The sequence below is a fragment of the Cyanistes caeruleus genome, chromosome 1, assembly GCF_971803275.1.
Source record: "Cyanistes caeruleus chromosome 1, bCyaCae1.hap1.1, whole genome shotgun sequence".
Taxonomy (NCBI): domain Eukaryota; kingdom Metazoa; phylum Chordata; class Aves; order Passeriformes; family Paridae; genus Cyanistes; species Cyanistes caeruleus.
The window spans coordinates 67703258-67710213 of NC_141701.1; positions in this window are offsets into that span (position 1 = coordinate 67703258).

Here is a 6956-nt window from a genome sequence, read left to right on the forward strand (position 1 = left end):
ATAGCTTACTTTTGAAATTCACTCTATAGGATTTTTTTTTTACTGTTCTTTTATTTTGGAAAAGAGAAATCATATTTATGGTTCAGATGATTTCAGGCTATCTCACTGTACAGTTACATAACCTACACTTCAGCTGTTAGTCCATGAGTATGTCATGGAACATAGTGTCAAAAGCTTTACTAAAACCTTCCTTTTCCTTCAGGAAATATCAAGAGGAATGTTGTGGAAGAATCACAATTTAAACTGTGTTATGACAAGTATAAACTCATTAGAAATTGATAGGAGGTTTTCTTGAGCTAGTCATCTTAAATTTATCTATTCTGATCCACATAAGGATCTTTCATTTCTTTTGGGTGCTCTGATGCTCAAATAGTTTATTTGAGATTAAAATAGAGTCTTTTAAATAATATAAGTCTGACACATGGGAGCAGGATATGGAAATTTCTTCTGAGAACAACAAACCTTTCTTATTGTTCATTTTGATTACATGTTTTTGTACTGCTGGAGTCAATCATACTGAATACATCAATTGCTTAAGTAATCCAGTGCTTTTTAATCTATTTGTGCACTCATCTCTGCAATACCTCTCTAGAAACTGAAGGTGTATATTGCTCTTTGCCCACCTGTGGGCTTCAAATTATTTTTGACTTCATGATCTTGTAATATCCCATGATTATAACATGCATAGTTCTCTACCAAAAAAAAAAAAAACAAAAACAAAACAAAAAAATAAAAAAAAACCCAAAGCAAAACAAACAAGCAAAAAAGCAAAAAAAAAAAAAAACCAACCAAAAAACAAAAGTCATGTGATTTGGTTTTTGGAAAGAATACAGAATAAAATCCTTCTTGAATCAAGTATTTTCACTGTACATTTCAGAATGTTCTCATCTTTTAGGGTTGAAGAGAAAAGCAAAGTTAAATTAATCAAGTTACTAGCACTTTAAGTGTCTAAAGAAACACACACACTGAGTGGATTTTCACATTACACTCCCAGCAGGGACTTTGCCTCTTGTAAATGCTTCAGTTTAACAGACATGAAAGAGAGAACACTATTCTTCTTTGCCTAACAAAACTGTCGCTCAGGTGTTTTAAAAGTTCATTTGATCTCTTTATTCCACACATAAAATGAAAGATTAAGGAATACTCACCATTCCCAGATGCAGCTGCTTCTCTGACCTGGCTCTGGGTGAGAGAACATCTTTGCATAGCAGTCTTTTTAAAACTATGGACTCATTTTTTTTTTCCCTGCAAAGTTAGAATTCACATCTTCTCTTTTGAAATTAATCTGAATCTCTTATCTAAAAGCATAAATCTTAATAATGTTCACGGGTATTATCTTGTGGTATAAATAGCAGTTTAGGAGATTGGGGAGTTCTATTTGTCTTGAATGTTGATACCTTAATACATGGGTGCTCTGTTTGCCTCCCCTTCAGCAAAAGCTTATAGATCTTCTGACAGCATCTCTTGCTTCTTGGCCCCTCTCTAAGGCAAATCAGTACCAAAATCATCAATCACAAAATGAAGAACCTAACAAGGGAGTGGAATGACTGCAGGGTTTCAGATCCATTGCAGAGGTGATGAAGGCCAGATAGTTCCCCAGAGTGGCACAATACTCATAAGAATCTGTATAGCACATCATGGAACAGACCTGCCTCTTGTCCTAAAAGTCTTTATTACTTCTTCAACTTAAAATAGCTGTCAGGGATATATCGTATGCACTTCTGACTTGTGTAAAGCTGGAGTATGAAAGATGACATATAAAAAGTAAAAATAGAAAGGGGGAGTGGAGCAGGAGGAAGGGATGTGCTTTAGAATTAGTCTAGAATCTCTTAGCCATTTTTATTCATTGTAAATGAATGAAGAAGCAAGAAGGAAATAATTTTAAATCATTTCCAGGTCACCTTTAACAGCAGCAGTAATATCATTACAATATATGAGCTGAAACATAAGAGAGAAAGAGCTGTTCATTTTAAAAGCTGAAATAGAGCAATTAGCTGGAAAGGATGTGTCATGCCTTACAATAAAAGTTAAATTACAGTAAAATACTTCCTTGCAAAAATTCTCACCATGTGCCAAAGCTCACACATCAAACCCACTTTCTCCACGCTGCAACAATAGTTCCCCCACCTGCCCAACTGTAAGAATGCGAGGGGCATTTTGCCACTGTGCAGTGACAGCTTGGTGCTTATTATAAGGCTTTGACTTCACTGAAATTGCTCAGTAAAACTGGACAAATGTAGTATGAGGACTTATGACTTCAAATAAATCCCTGGTCACCTAGTGATTCAGACAAGCTCTAGGTGCTGCTGCCCATCTTTGGTTGGCAGCCAGAAACTCTACATTGCTAATGAAAACACTACAGGGACTTTGTCCATTCCTAGCTTGGTTACAGTTTTCTTTTAATTTCTCCTATATTTTAATATGTTCCATGCTTGTCTCCAGCCATATATCTGGTCATATATTTTCATGGTCAGGTCTCTCAGAAACCACCTCAGAAGCTCTCCTACCAAACCAAATATGGAAATCTGTGTATGGTCTATTTTGCTTTATGTTCTTTATATGTTCTTGCAATTTTATCTTGTGCTTTAACTCCATTTCAGCACCCAAAAAGGAGTACTGTATTTTGTGTATTATAGATGTTACTGTATCAGGGCAGGAGCCATCACTCAGCTCTTGAGTCAATTCCTAGTTCTTGATCTGCTGCCAACTGTACTGACTTCCACCTTGAAATCAGATCTACAGTAGCGTTAATGGACATGCAAGTACTGACTGGGGAAGGCAAGGAGATAACATACAACTCTTTATTTTTTATTTGTTTTACTTAAGAAATACACAACAATTAAAAAAGGAAGAAGCCCACTGAAATGCTCAACACCATTAACTCAAACTTCCCAGGTTCAACTTTTATTAAATTATTAGTAGAATTTGCACTTAGTCATGAGTTTATTTTTTAAAAGGAATATATACTGCAACATATAGATACAAAATTCAAAACCAAAATGATGTAGTAGGAAGGTTTTTCTTGTTGTAGCTATCACTCATTATCTTCCCAAAAGATGACTTTCCAGAAATAATGTCATGAAAAAGCAACTTGCAAGGTGTTTTTATCTGTGTGATGAGTATTAAAACACAATGGATTGATTCAGCAATCCAAATTTTATTTTGGAATGAGAGCTTCAGGTATTTAGGAGGCTGTATAATTTTTTATGGTGAACATTACTCACTTAACTCTGCAATGTGCTCTAGTGGGCATAGTGGTATTTGGTTGAAAGAGGGGCTTGATGACCTTGGAGGTCTTTTCCAATTGTAATGATTCTGATATTCTATGACCACAAACCTGAGCCTGAAGCAGAGATTAACAGGGGGACTGGGAATTCAACATGCACCTGTGCTTCTAGGGGCCAAAAAGTCTTGAAGATAAAAGACAAGATAGGTTATTCTGCAAGGTTTTCAAAGAAAAAAAAAGAAAAGAGGTCTCTAACATCTGAATGCCAGTAATAGCAATATATGGGAATATACAAGTCCTTTGTCTTATAGACACTGAAAAATGGACATTTTATGCTTAATTTACTGCTCATATGATATTCTCTTTTAAATTAAAAATTAAAGTTTTATATGTCAGTGCCTATGGAAGGAATGTGGGACTTCTCCTGTGGAAACAATTACCAAGAAAGAGTAATTAAGAAAGTGTATTCACAGAGTTTGGAGAACAGCCTCCTCATAGAGGTCTGGAAGCCTGTAGACTGAGAAATTTCTCAGATTGAGGAAAAGGGACTGACTGCTGAGAATTAAAAAGCCAATTATTACAATCAAGGAAAATAACCTTTCTGGGGACAAGAGAGGACTGGGTAGCATTTGCTGAAACTTGAACTTGTTGATTCATCTGAAATCAAGCCAGGAATTAAGGACCCACCAGCAAGGACACAGTAGGCAAGACCAGGGACAGTTATCCTCCATGAAGTGGAGGACACCCTGATTGACAGACAGGGTGTCTGACTAAGTCACTTGAGATTTCTCAATTTAGAAAACTTGTTATTTCACATTAATCTTTAAATAAAGCTTTGTTCTTTTGGGATTTAAAGCTTTTTAGTTGTCTTTACAGATGTTGTTGTAGTGTTCTTTTAAATGATGGAGGGGAAATATACTTAGATGTACTTCAAACCTTTGGGTGATTCGGTTCCTATCATGAAAAAACCCTATTAATTTTCCATATTCTGTGTGGATATATCAAGTCTGCAAGAACTGTGAGTGGTTACAGTGTGTAGTGGATATATTTATATGTCTGTTGTCCCAATAAATTAATAATTAAAAAAAATTCCTCTGAACTGCTTTCAGAGGTCAGGCTATGATGAGATTTGGTGCAACAGAAACAGACATGTAACTCCTAAACATGACATCTAAAACAAGTCCAGCTTTAAATAGAACATTCATGAAGTTTGTCTGTTTCTGAAATACTGAAAAATATTGCTAATTGTAACCATGTAGCTCCATTATGAAAACTCAGTGCTAGTATTTTTAAATTAAAATGTTTTAAAAATAATTAATTAATTATATTGATAATTTATTTAGATTCAGGCTTCAGCATTCAGCAACAAAAAATGAGTTAGAGTGGTTGATATGACCAGAGCTCTTACCTCAAGAGATGCAGACAAGGGTTTCCCCCAGTGATGTTTGGTGACAGGGCTGCTGGCAGTTCCTGTGAGCATGAGAGCAGCAGAACAAGTGCTTGTATATTGCCTATGGCTGGAAAGGACCTTGAAAGTGCACCAATTTTTCCTATTTTGTAAGCAGGTTAGACTGCAAATATATTTTAAAGATGGTGTTGTCAAAAATACTATCTGCACTTCTCTAGGGATGACCCCTTTCTCAGAGTATGGAAATGCAGGAAGAGGAAATTAAATATCTGAATCTTCTTTTAGTGTCTTGCAAACATGCCAAGTACTAGGGTTGGAAACTTTATTTCCTATCTGAATATCATAGGAGAGCTGCAATGAAAGAGGTGTAATTCATCATCCTCCCATATTCCATGGTCAGCATTTAACACTGATTTCACACACTTTATTTTTCAATATACATTTTTCCCTTGCCGAGTTTTTAATATCACGCAGCTTATTCTACAGCTCACATAGAATTATCTCATGTTACATGCTCATGTAACACATTATTCCAGTGCTTTATGATGGAGTGGGAAAAATGAGCTTTTTATCTTGTAACTATTTGTGTAGAATTTTTTTCATGTCTAATACTGGAAGACGATACATGGTCAAATTCATGCAAGTAAGTCTGAGAGTAGCTGTGGAAGACTACATTTGAGTTTTTATTTCTATTCTTACAACAAGCAAGCTCATGCCTTTCTGTAGACTGTGTTAAGGAGCAGGCAGATTACCAACCTATTTTCTGCAACCCAAGACTCAGGAATACCAAACCATTTCCTCCCCAGAACTTTTGTTGTGCCTTGGATACATTTACATGGAAGGCACAGGTGTCTGTACCCACAACACTCTTAAATTGTTGTTGTTTCATAGCACAGCTGGTATTTAAGCTCTGTGACTGAGTAAATGGAAAAGCTTCCTAGAACAGTTAAAAAAAAAAAAAAAAAGACAAAAACAAAACAAAACCAGCTAAATTTGGAGGGAGGGTGGCCTTCAGTTTCAGCCTTTGTAGGCAGCACTGCCCAAATTCAGCAGCACTGTGTTTACAAAGAGGCAGAGCCCTCTCTGGGAAAGTTCCCCTCCTGCATTCCGCTGCTTTTTCTGAGAGGAAATGCAGCACACGATCTGTTTTTGCTGCTCCTACTTCAGCTGCTGACATTTTAACTCTGCAATTAGTTCTCCTCATTTGCAAAGAGAAATGAAAGCCAATGTGCGTGGTCAGAGCTGAAAATTATGAAACTGACATGTTTGAGACCAAGTTGTATTTTTTCACAGGCTACTCATACAAGCAGCTACCAGTTCAGCTATAGATGTTCATTCACATTGGAGGGCTGTGAAGTCACTTTTTGAAACAAAGTTTCAAAAAAGAAAAGAAAAGTTTTTCTTTCTTCAGAGTATCTTGTCTGATTTTCCCTGATTTTGAGGGTGTTTCCTGTAATTACTGGGTATAGACAAAGGTTATTTGAAAATAAGCAAATAAATCCTAATCTCTACAAGCAGTGGAGGTTTTTTGAAACTTGTTCAACTTTGCCAGTTCTTCAACTCATTCGCCAATTTAGTCAATTCAGTAGAATGAGGAAGACTATTATCTTCTGACTGTTTTACTAATAATTGAGCCTATTCAATTACTCCTAGAGAGCTGCTAATTCCTTTTTGTTTAATAATTTGCAGTTAAATCTACTTCACGATCACTTTTAGAACATGCACATTAAGGTACACTAGGCAGTTACGTTTTCTGTATTTACTTTAAGATTCTTAATTATTTTTGTCCCAGGTGCTTTTATGTATTTCTTTGTGCAAACATTTGAAAGAAAACAAATTTATGAACTGTCAAAGAATCCAATCATTAATATATAAGTTCTACCCAGAATAAGTGGTAAATTCAAGACTGAATTCCTTAGTAGCCACACCAGCAGCTGTTTTTTAGTTTTGATATTAGCTCAGAATCTGACCCCATGGGTATCTAGATGGTGACAGTAAAAATCATGAAAGATTATCTGCATGCCCTCATGAAGCGAGGCACACTGACTGTTGAGGTAATTCCTCATGCAGACAGCTTACTGAATTAAACCTGTGCTTTTCAGTGCCACAAGTGCTGAAATGTGATTTATAGAGCAGTCTTGTTACACTTGTTAGGATAGAAATAAGAAAGAAAAAAAAATCAAAGGTTTTTTTCTCAGTTGCGTCAACACTCGTGATAATCCCTGGGTTAAACTAGCTGGTTGTTTCAAATGTTAGGTGTTGTATATGAAAAACTCAGAGTTATTAATGTAAATGCTTTTCCAGATCCTTAATAAATTAATG